The following is a 13,382-nucleotide window of genomic DNA, read 5'->3' on the forward strand; positions in this document are numbered from 1 at the left end:
GCTTGGAGCGCTTATGGAAGCTGTCCCCTGTTTCTTCACCGAGTGGCCGGTGTTGTCATAGTGCAGTATTCGTTTATGGTTAAAAAATGATGCATTTTCGAAAGAATTCTCTGTTGGTATCCAAGCCTGATAAACGAGGAATCGGTATACAGTTACCTTTCATTGAAACGTTGCCCACATATTGATGGCGAGAAGGCTGGTTGGCCGAGGAGGGAAACGTGTGCTGTGTTCCACTCGGACATGGGTTCGATTCCCAGTCAAGAACTCGGAAACTTCATAAATGAAACACCTCTTCTGGACAGATTAGTCGCTCTGGGAATTCATGAATATGCACTGGGTTAAATCGTGGGGACAAAGGCGGCCGTGCATATGGCTAACCATTCCACCAACTGCCGACATGACGTATAGTGGAAGCTTTCACCTTCCACTCGTCCAAGGTCTTCATAGCCAGTACGGATATTTGACTTTGGCACGTATTGTAACGTGACAAGCCGACAGGGTGAAAATAAGAACACAACTGACAGCATTTAACACTAAAGATACGATTTGATCTACTATTATCACCTACACACTGTCCGGCTCCATGGCCAAATGGTTAGCTTACTCGCCTTTGGTCCAGGGAGTCTCGGGTTCAATTCCCGACAGGATCAAGTTTTTAACTTTCATGAATTAATTCTTCTTGTTTGGTGGCTGGGGGTGTGTACCGTCTTCGTCATAAGAAAGCATCTCATTCCCAGAGACGCGCAGGATGCCTATTACGGCTTAACAGAATGATGCCACTAGATCTGAGGTCCAAAATATACCGCCCTGTTGCTTTATATGGTGTTGAATGTCGACCAGCTGACAAAGATACAGAGCGCCAATTACACACCATGGAAATGCGATGTTCCGTTCGTCGATGGGTATCACACTTCTGCATCATATCGATAACGATACAGTCCGCCAGCAAATGGGATTTGCACCCATTATTGAGAGGGCACGTCCTGCGTGCTGCACTTGAAGCAGTTGCCAGTTTCACCCATACCTTGGAAATTAATGGTCAACGACCATGCGAACGTCCAAAGCAACGCTTGCATGATACAGGGAATGCTGATGTGAAGACTTTGGACTTAAGACCATATGACACCCAAGACTGTGCAAAATAGCGAGCCAAAATTATAACAATGGACCCTGCACCAGCGGTAAAACTCTAGAAAGAAGAAGAAGAAGGAGGTTTTGGAACTCTATCGGCAACATTTTTAAGGTACAGTGAATTACAGAAAGCAAATGCCGATTGGTGCTTTTGCAGAGATGATCTGAAGATGGCAGGGTCAAACGCGTCTCCCACAGTGTGTTCTAGGGTTAACATTGATCGCACTACATCAAATTCCATTACTCTGGCCAATTTGATTCCAATGAGTCCTCGATCGGTGAAACAGAAGTGGGACTCCATCCCTCCCACAGGTTGGAGAATTGGTTAAAATATTCTGAGGTGGGAATTTTATGTGAAGTAGGACGTTATCTTACTTACACATAGGCCTAATGATATATTCTCCTCCATTGGTTTATGGTCCCCCTTTTGATTTTATAGTCCTAGCCGCCTGAACTCTATGAAGGCCGCTACTCAGAGTATGTCTGAGATCCCCACTCCTATTCCACAGCAACTTGTATCCCGACACTCACCGACACTTATTAGGCCACCGAGCCGTTGTGCGTGGTTCACCAACTAGGACGTAACTATAGTAATACACACGATGGACCGTATTGGATAATATAACTGCACTTAGTAAAAAAGCAAAAAAAAAAAAACACCTCCGTACAGGCCATGAAGACCCTTGGAGGAGTGGAAGGTAAATACTTCCACCATTGTTAACCCCGGCACGTGATGGGGTAGAGTGGTTAGCCCTACGCCCGGCCGTCTTTGCCCCCAGGAATTAACCTGGTACTCATTTTTGGTGTAGGCTGAGTGAACCTCAAGGCCATGTGCACCTCTGGAAGTGGAAATCTCGTTTCTTAAATTTTACGACTTCCTGGCGGTGATTCGAATCCACGTCTTTCCGGGCGAACCGAGCACGTCTTTACCGCCTCGGCCAGGCAGCCCCTACACTTAGTAAAAGTAGCACTTTTTAATTCTCAGTGAGATAACGGCACTTTTTAAAACGCGTCGTTCAGTGATAACGCAACAACTCTACTTTCATTAAAATGAAGGTTATGTTCTAATGAATGAAAACCTGCCGCCTCTGTGGTGTAGTGGTTAGCGTTATTAGCTGCCACCCCCGGAGGTCCGGGTTCGATTCCCGGCTCTGCCACGAAATTTGAAAAGTGGTACGAGGGCTGGAACGGGGTCCACTCAGCCTCGGGAGGTCAACTGAGTAGAGATGGGTTCGATTTCCACCTCAGCCATCCACGAAGTGGTTTTCCGTGGTTTCCCACTTCACCCCCAGGCGAATGCCGGGATGGTACCTAACTTAAGGCCACGGCCGCTTCCTTCCCTCATCCTTGCCAATCCCTTCCAATCTTCCCATCCCCCTACAAGGCCCCTGTTCACCATAGCAGGTGAGGCCGCCTGGGCGAGGTACTGGTCATACTCCCCAGTTGTATCCCCCTACCGAGAGTCTGAAGCTCCAGGACACTGCCCTTGAGGCGGTAGAGGTGGGATCCCTCGCTGAGTCCGAGGGAAAAACCGAACCTGGAGGGTAAACAGATGATGATGGTGATGATGATGAAAACCTACAACCTTTTTTCCAGTCATTGGCCGGGTCAGGAATGTAATAAATGAATCAGATATAGGCTATTAGTACGATGGGGTTGCCACTCCCAAAGTGATTTATTAATGCCTGATAGATGCTATGGAATGAGAATAGAGATTGTTGCTGGTATGAATGATGAAGGGAAGACCGGAGTACCCGGAGGAAAACCTGCCACGCCTCTGCATTGTCCAGCACAAATCTCACATGGAGTGACCGGGATTTGAACCACGGTATCCAGCGGTGAGAGGCCGACGCGCTGCCGTCTGAGCCACGGAGGCTCTTTATGTTCTAATAACAAATTGTAATACTCTCTTAGAACAGCTTAACATAGACACGTGGTCTTCATAAAAAAATTGTGTGACCGAGCTCGATAGCTGCAGTCGTTTAAGTGCGGCCAGTATCCAGTGTTAGGGAGATAGTGGGTTCGAGACCCACCGTCGGCAGCCCTGAAGATGGTATTCCGTGGTTTCCCATTTGCACACCAGGTAAATGCTGGGGCTGTACCTTAGTTAAGGCCACGGCCACTTCCTTCCACTCCTAGCCATTTCATGTCCCATCGTCGCTATAAGACATATCCGTGTCGGTGCGACGTAAAGCAACTTGTAAAATAAATACTTGTCTGCTTCATATTCATCTGCTCCTTCACATAGTGAATACACCGAGACAGTCCTCGGCCTAATTCTTTCAATTACCAAATCTAACCATATCATTCGCTTATTTACGTGCTTATGATTGAATTCAACGGGTACTAAACTTTCTCCATTTTCTGGGGTTTCTACTGTAATTTGTATAATTTTATTTCAGTAAATGACATAATATCTGCTTACGTAGTTTACCCCTACAAGGCTACCTTGAATGTAGGCGGAATAACACTGATTTCAGAACTTACAACGGCACTGTAACTAGTCCGTAATGGGGGAACCTGAAACGTTGTAATTGGGTTGGCGAACGTGTAGCTTTTATTGAGCGATAGCCCTAGAAGAAAGTTGTCTCAAACTTTGGTGCTCAATCTGCACGAGGGATCCATTTACCACATGGATTAAGGAGAGTGATACCAATCGAATTACTGGAGAACCTCAACGATAAATCAACTCTGCCATCTTTATTGCACACGCTGTCTTCAGTATCTGCTCAGTCACTACTTAACCCACCACCACTATGCTATCTGCGACTAGTTTAATTGAATGCTACCATAAGGTGACTATTCATAAATTAAAATGCATTATAATATTGAACAGGTTATATAAAAATACAATTAAGTGAATTTGTGATCTTCTGTTTTTATCTGAGATGACCTTCGCTCTGTTTCAGCATAGTCTGAGGATCATGGAGTTCGATACTTGTTATACCTCAAAATTATATTAGTGCATGTACGAGAAATGTTTCGGTGTGTTTGTTTTACATTCATTAATAAAATAGCTTGTGAATAGCAGTAAAGATATTGATGAAAATTAAAACATTGTTAACAAAAATATCAGCGACCACAAATAATAGTTAAATATTTTAATTAGTTTATGAAATACTTCAATCCACTTAATAATAATGGAAATGTTACTATTTAGGCTTTTGCATGAACAATAGAATGTTCTATGTACAGTATTATATTGGAAACCGTTTAAGTTACATTATCAGAGTAGACACTGTGAAAGAAAGTCTTCCTTATTAATACATCGTCAGAAGAAATTGATAATAATCCAAACACTACTACTAACACTGCTATTGTGCCTTTGCTGGCGGGACCTAGTGTTTACAGTGCACTATGTCTTCTGGTATGGGCTAGAGCAATTTTGTTACTTTCATTGATCTGTCTCTGCTTTATCCTTGGCTTTGACAAAATGAAAGTGACTGAGGTATGAGTGATACTAGTAATGCCATTCCTTCTGCAGCCAGTCCTTGCTATGAATGGTGTGAAAATATTGCTCATAGGGTCAGTTGGTGCATGCATTTCAGTGGGCTTGGCAGACTGATATGTACTAGCAACTTCTGGCTCGGTGAGGAAAGCAACGGGAAACTACCTCACTCCTCATTTCCCTAGTACGCCTCTTCAGTGATGCCTAGGCCATCTATGACAGCTTATGGCGGAATGTTCAGGATCCAACCAGCCTTCGGGCTGAGGACTAAACATACATACAACACTGCTATTAATAATAAAATATTATTGTAAAAGGTTAAAAAATCATAACTAATCTTAACTCCCTTTTGCTAGTATTTTAACGTCGCGTAGACTCAGTTAGGTCTTTGGTAACGATGGGATAGGAAATGACTAGAATTAGGAAAGAAATGTCTGTGGATTTAATTAAGGTATTGCCCCTATATTTGCCTGGTGTAAAAATGGAGACTGTGGAAAACCATCTTCAGGTTTGCCAATGATGGCATAACAAACAGCATGAAGCATGGAAATTATCATAAATTCATAAGCAGCAATTTCTTATGCGGGTATATCATAAATTATTATAGGTATTTATGTTAGGTTATTTCAGTTCTTTGAAAATGCCATATCGTGTAAAAATTCAACTTCAGTTCACCCTAGTTCCAAGTTCTAATGTCAACGATCACAACCACGCGTTACTGAGAGTTGTAGCCTGATATCATCCCAAGAATATTACAATATACCGTATACAGTACATTTAAACAGTACAAATGATTATTGATATTTCACATGTAGACCTGTTTACAAGGTCCTAAACCTGTTGGAAGACAGTAACAATCATGGCTTATCAAACTGATCTCTTGACTACTATGTCTAAGAAGACAGCCATTGGATGGTAAGGGAATTATAAGTGTCTCGGAAGTTTAAAACTTATTTTCCTTAGTTACAATTTTGTACCACACGGAGTTGACGCTGCAATGAGTTATCTCATTAAAATAGACTTCTCTTATTTGGTTGCATCCAGTCACCGGGTTCTTCCAGTAGTGCTGGAGTTATCTTTGTAATTGTGATGCTTCTCCAATTGCGGAGCTACAAAAGAAGTTACAAAAAGTGTATATGAGAAATGTAGGCACTCACATAATAATAATAATAGATAACGAAAGAGGTGGATTACGAAACGTCAAAATATGAACTTCCCTATGTCTCCTAAGCTAATTACGTCGCATATAACATTTATTGTAACACTGTTGATAAACTTGACCATAATAGGTGATGTCATTAAGTTAAGTTTTGATGATCGCTGATGAAGGGAATGTATATTGTTCCCGAACATGTTCGATGATGACATATTGTAATTAATAAAAATTGTATTGACAAAGCGGATTCAACCACTACTATTTTAAATCGATGGCTTTCTTTAAAAACCTCGTAAGTCCGAATATTCTTCCTCTCCATTATATTCCTTAAGACTGGTCACGCCTCCCAGTCTCATATTTATATGCAGTCCAAAAGAATAATTTTCGTTATGGTCATTTTCCTCTGCCAATGTGTAAAGGAAAATGAACCTTAAATACATTATACTGTAGGAGTGTATAAATTTGCCATGCAATCAACATCCCTACAATACGGTACGGTAAGGTCCATTTTCCTTTAGACGTTGGCAATGGAAAATGAACACAACGAAAATTATTCTGATGGACTGCATACAAATATATGACCGGGAGGCGTGACCAGTCTTAAGGAATATAATGGCTAGGAAGAACATTTGGACATACGAGGTTTTAAAAGAAAGCCATCGAAATAGCTTTCAATAGGTTTATTGTAACAATCACATGTTAATAACATGTAGGAAATCCTTGACGTGCTAAGATAAAATTGAACACAATATCGTATAAACACTCTAGATAAGCACTGCCTCATTTCTCATGAACTGCCTTATGAATGATCTTACAGTAGTTTAAAAACATTGCTCTCTCCTTCCAGGTATCATTTCTGAAAATAGTTCAAATATTGTGCTTACTGAGGTTTAAATCATTTTCTGAATTGATTAAAAAATACTGAATCATGATTTACGGTTCAAACTGCATACGAAATTGGACCCAAATTGAGTTGGCTATTTTGATTTCAATGAGTATGTTCTAAAATAATTTATCTCCCATTTTCAATATTTGGCCGTACAGACATGAGAGAAAGTAGTATGAAACATTCATTCTAGAGAGTATTATTATGAATGTGTTTTCACTCATATTTTCATTCAAACTGCAAGAATAATTAAATGATAAAATACCTTCAATCCCGTTTGCGGTACATAACACTCTTCTACATTGAAGTTACACAAGTAGACTGTTGCCCACCCAGATGGTTTATAGATACAGGAGTGCCACGTAATCAGCTTTCATGACCAAGCCTGCTGCCTCTCGTATCACTCTGCTCCTCAGTTGGTCTCACGAGTCTGAATAACCTCGTTCCATCCCTAAGTTCTGAATGTTAATTAATGGTCGGGCCAACGAGTAGAATTTTCGAAACTCTACACCAACACTACGGGGCCGGCAGATGAAGTCACAGGATAAATCTTTTATCTATAACACAAGAAACATATCGAGATTGGCTAATATTTGCCTAGTATTTCATGGACCAGGAATAACTGGACTGAAAAAGTTCATTAAAGAAAATGTATATGCTTCTGAGTAACATCTCACTCTCATAAAACTTCCTATATATTGGAACAGTCTTTGAATAGCTACACATTTTAAAAGTAATAATTGAGTCGTATGGTATTGGCCTTGACAAAACGGAAAATTGAAATGGGTGACAAACATAGAAAAACAGGATGTGAAAAATCAAATATAGCTGAAAAATTCCCATTGTATATTAGTTGTCAACACCGACATAAAAGAAAATTATGAAACGTGAATACTATTGAGTCCGCCTCTGTGGTGTAATGGTTACTGTGATTATCTGCCACCCCTGGAGGCCCGGGTCAGATCAATGGCTCTGCCACGAAATTTGAAAAGTGGTACGAGTGCTGGAACGGGGTCCACTCAGCCTCGGGAGGTCAACTGAATAGAGGTAGATTCGATTCGCACCTCAGCCATCCTGGAGGTGGTTTTCCGTGGTTTCCCACTTCTCCTCCAGGCAAATGCCGGGATGGTACGTAACTTAAGACCGCGGCCGCTTCCTTCCCTCTTCTTAACCCTTCATATCTTCCCCTCCCCCGCAAGGACCCTGTTCAGCGTAGCCGGTGAGTCCGGCTGGGCGAGGTACTGGTCATCCTCCCCATTTGTATCCCCTGGCTGAGAGTCTGAAGCTCCAGGACACTGTCCTTGAGGTGGTAGAGGTGGGATCCCTCGCTGTGTCCGAGGGAAAAACTGACCCTGGAGGGTAAGCCGATAAAGTGGAATAAGAATAAGAAAACTATTGAGCAATCAGATGGCAGCACTGTGGTAACAGAAAAGTAGAAAACATGAATAATACAGAGCCATAGCGCTCCTTTGTAGCATTTGGTCAATCACTGAATACATACACTAATAGGATATTTTCCTATAATTGGTTAATTGCAATGATATAAAGGAATGGTCGACAATAAAGTGTCCTCAGCTACGTATAAATCAATACAAACATTTGATAAACAAAAACCGTCGTCTGGTCAGAAATGAAAATTTGCTATAGAATTAAGATTGTCTGTTTTCTTAAGATGGCAGCATTGATAAAATTCTGAATCATGCTCGTACAAATTTTTCTTTAACTCACGAGAGATACACATAACAGAGAATGGAAGATGGGTTAGAAGACATTTGAAGTATTTCCGTATTTGATGTCTGAAAATGAAATCTCTCTCTTAATTTCAATGTAAGAGTGTACAATTAAGCAATGTTATACTGTCAGCTGGCCTCATTTTTGACACTAATGAAGTCATTCATTGTTATTTAAATGATACTGAAGCTTTTAAATGAATTTAAAAAATGCTTAACTTTTAAACACCGCTATCTGGTGATGTGTTATCTGCAAACTCTTCTCGGTGTATTATTCCAAAATACACATTAAATCACGTGAAGAAAATAGTCTTATAGATACGCCTATGGGATATATATTTAAATGTATAAAAAATAAGGAAAGTAATACTAAGGTACAAGCAAGACGGATGAATGGTAAATAATAAACTGAAAATTCAAACAATTTCTATAAAATATGGGCTGATACTGAACTGCTACTATGTTTGGAGGAATTTAGAAGGATCCACAATATGTCGACCCCAGAAGTGATTGAATTGCGCCGAAGATCAACTTTGCTTCAATAAATACGGTAAAGTAAAGTAACTATGTGAAGAACATGTTTTGTTCAAAATACATCTACAGTGTTCGCATACTTGGCCTGGCAAGAATCAGTGTACAATTACTTCCAATGGTTCCAAGCTATGAACCCGTGGCATGTTAGACTAATGCGTTATATCACGAGCCCGGCGGGCGCTGACCAATACACAAAGAATGCTTCAGTAGCTGCAGATTATAGCCTATGGTACCTTGAAAAAGGCCGCTGTTTTCATTACGTAGTCTCAAATACGTAAGTATATTATTAAAATTATTGCAATTCACGGTAGAACAATAGGACAATAAGGATATGGTCATCAGTGTATTTAAAAAGAACCCTGGAACTGAAACTGATCAACGCTGCAATTCAAACGGTCTGTAACGGTCAGTAGAACTCCGTAACTGCAAAAATATGTGTCCATCGATTTACAGCATACTGTAATGGAATGTGCATCAAATCTTTCAAGAAAGAACTACAGCTCTGTGTAAATAATATCTGAGGTACACAAAGGACTATGCTAACAATGATATATATATGGCTCAGTGATGTTATACAATATATTCTGAATAATATAAGAATAACATGTTTTCAAATGGCAGGTCTCTTTTGTGGGTAAGGTCAATCAAGGAAGTTTCGAAGTGTTATCCACCGAAAGAGGTTACAGGCGCTGGGATAGCATAGTAAAATTACTTTTAATTTGAAACTTGAACCAAGGAGAAATACATTAAATCACGTGAAGAAAATAGCCTTATAGATACGCCTATGGGATGTATATTTAAATTTATAAAAAATAACCGTACCCAGATGATATTGTTTCGCGCAAGGGGCTTGAAACATCTTGTTCAACAAACACATATAGTGTACATGATGCCTCTTGCACCCATTCTCGTCTGTGTACATATGTGATTATTTCGAGCAGAATATAGAAATATACAGTAGTGGATATCACAACAACATTCCCTCCGAGTATGTGGGTCGTGCGGTTAGGGGCGCGCAGCTGTTAGCTTGCATTCGGGAGATAGTGGGTTCGAACCCTACTGTCGGCAGCCTTGAAGATAGTTTTCCGTGATTTCCCATTTTCGTACCACGCAAATCTCGGGCCTGTACATTAATTAAGGGCACGGCCTATCCCATCGTTGCCATAAGAGCTCTCTGTGTCGGTGCGACACAAAGCAACTTGTAACGGCATTCACACTGTGTTTAAGTGAAGAAACTAAGGAAGACGTCTTCCAGTATGGCCGAGATTGAGATTTTAATCCCTTTCCCATAATCAGCTAAGCCTGAGTGTTCCAACTTATACCAAACGACTCTTCAATTCGAAACCGAGCTGCAAGTCGAACCCTAACTAAATTAACGGCAAGTTGCAATGCTAATGTCTCGATGGTAGGTAGAACAATTCTGAGAAAAGCTCTTGCTTATGGTTAAAATGCCTACAGTGCTTTAACTTATACTTCACCATAGCAGCTACATTATGTCATAAGTTAGAAACTCATCCTCGAGTTATAAAATGTTAGATGAAACTCTAAAGGACGTAATCAATATAATTATGTGTATCATGACAGATCACCACAAAGTAAGAAAACTTAAGTGAAAACCAAACAAGCACCTTATTAGGAATCCTATTTTCGATCAGGATTAACCTTTAATTTTGTATTCCAGGAATCTACGTGTTGTACTACGAAGATTTATTTACGGACTACACACTAAGATGAATTACACCAGAAGAGTATAATCAGTATCGATAACTTCAACAGCTAAATATTTTATAAATTCTGAGTTATATTGACTCTCCTTCCGCTTTGTACATGTTAGTGGAGAGTTTATTGTTCTGTTGAACTTCGAATATCAAGTTACGGAATACTTGATTACTATGGACTGCTGTACGCTGCAAGGTAAACCGTCAAAGACTTGGAGACGCAACTAGTTACTTTTATAAATTAATGGCATGTTGAACGTAAATTGCCGCCGAGCTGCATTCTGATCCTCAAGAAATGGTCTGCAAAATAATCAAGTTCAAAAATTCTGTAGTTACACCATTTAAAGATCCATAATATGAACTATTTAACCCAGGCAAAGTCATTACCGTAGCTTACGGTCTGGATGACCCTGTTTGGATTTACAGCTCTGTCTCGAATTTAAGACTAGTTTTATGGACTAGAATGTGGAGCGTTTAGCCTTTGGTGGTACAACTGTAGAGTAAAATGAGTTAAAACCTCGGCCACACTACATGAGTAGTATACCGGAATGGTTATAAAAATTACAGGTAACAGCCACTTCTTTACCAAACGTGGTCTCAGCTAAGTACAAATGCACACATCAGTGTATACTTGACAATAACACCGGTTATTTGACAGGTTACACACTGTTAATTAACCGAAGCTCTTGCTCAGGTTAGTGAACACTGAATGACGTAGTCACTGCGGATGTATTAAGGTGGCTGCTAAACGAACATTTCTCTTTTAAATTTGTTTTACATCCAACCGACACAGATAGGTCTTATTACGACGATAAGATAATAATAATAATACTGATAGTAATAGTAATAATAATAATGGCGTGTGACACCCGGATGGCTTGATACAGGAGACATGTGTGTCTACGAATGTGGGGTATTACCTAAGATGAGTTCTAATGCCAAAGACGGCACAAACACCCAGCCCCCGAACCAGTGGATTTAATTAATGAACGTTAACATTCCCGACAGGGCCAGGAATCTAACCCGGTGCCCTTGGACCAAAAACCAGCATGCTAAACATTTACCTACGTGGCCGGACGTAATAATAATAATAATAATAATAATAATAATAATAATAATAATAATAATAATAATAATAATAATAATAGTGTATAAATAATTAATTTTGTGTGGCTATTTCTAGCCGAGTGCAGCCCTTGTAAGGCAGACCCTGCGATGAGTGTGGGCGGCATCTTCCATGTGTAGGTAACTGCGTGTTATTGTAGTGGAGGATAGTGTTATGTGTGGTGTGTGAGTTATAGGGATGTTGGGGACAGCACAAACACCCAGCCCCTGGGCCATTGGAATTAAAAAATGAAGGTTAAATTCCCCGACCCGGCCGGGAATCGAACCGGGGATCCTCTGAACCGAGGGCCAGTACGCTGACCATTCAGCCAACGAGTCGGACAGTGTATAACTGCAAATCCAGGAAGGCTCACGATGTCACCGGAACGTGACGGAACGGAAAGTTATGGTAAACAAGCTAGCTGACGCAAAGCCAGTGACAGAGCGTATTGAGCAACATCGCACTCCTAGGTGGGTGGAACAGTGACGAGAGAAGAACCCCATGGGGAGTAATCTATATATATAAAACTAGCAACTAACCGCGGCTTCGCTCGCGTGGATTTCGTAATTTGATCAAGGTAATCGTTCCTCAGCATTGTACTAAGACAATATCTGAAAATTCCTAATGTATAAAAACTCACGAAAAAATTGAGTTTGTATTTACTCGAGAAATTCTTTGTAAACCATGTTTGTGGTACTAATTTTTGGGGTTAAGACAACCATGCAACATAGAACTGTACATGTGAGAAACAGTCACCTCTCAAGTGGAGAAAATAAATAATGTTTATTTAATTTTAAAGGAGATTCCAAATACCTATTCCCACATCTGTAACACCTTCCGTTTTTTGAGATGCACATAAGTATCCCCATAAAAACAATTCAATCCCTTGGGCAGTCCTTTCCCCACCTCATTCATAGTGTATTTTATGAAAACAAAAATACATATTTCTTTATTTTTATAGGAGATTCCACATACCAATTTTCACATCTGCGACATCATCAGTTTTTAGATATAATTATCCACATAAAAAATAATTCAACCATTTTTTACTTATTTTCACCCCCTGTTAATTGTTTTCTCTGAAAATAAAAACATACAGTTTAATGTATTTTTAAAGGACTTTCCAAATACCAAGTTTCTTGTCTCTAACATGTTAGGTTTTCGACAAGTAATACAGATATACCGGTATTCATTTTAAAAACTCACCCGCTTCTCCAATTCTTTTCAGTCCCTTAACTGGATATTCCGAATCCAAAAAGTACGTGTTTCATTACTTTTAAAGGAGATTCCAAATACCAGTTATCACGTCTGTACATCTGCAACACCTTCAATTTTTAGATAATTGTATACTCATAAGAATAATTCGTCTTCTTCTTCTCCTTCTTCTTCTCATTCTTCTTCGCTTCTTTCCACCCCTCTCCCGCCTTAAGTGGACTTTCCGAAAACAAAAATCGTGTTCCTTTATTTTGGAAGGAAATTCAAAATACCAACTTTCACATCTGTAACAGCTTCAGTTTTTAAGATAAAGTATCCTCATAAACATATTTCAACTCCTTATTTACTTATTTTCAACCCTACATCCCTTACGTCGATTTTCCGAAAAAACAAATACGTGTTTCTTCATTATTAAAGGAGATTCCAAATACTAATTTTCACGTCTGTAACATCTTCAGT

Source organism: Anabrus simplex, chromosome 2 (genome assembly GCF_040414725.1).
Source record: "Anabrus simplex isolate iqAnaSimp1 chromosome 2, ASM4041472v1, whole genome shotgun sequence".
Taxonomy (NCBI): Eukaryota; Metazoa; Arthropoda; class Insecta; order Orthoptera; family Tettigoniidae; genus Anabrus; species Anabrus simplex.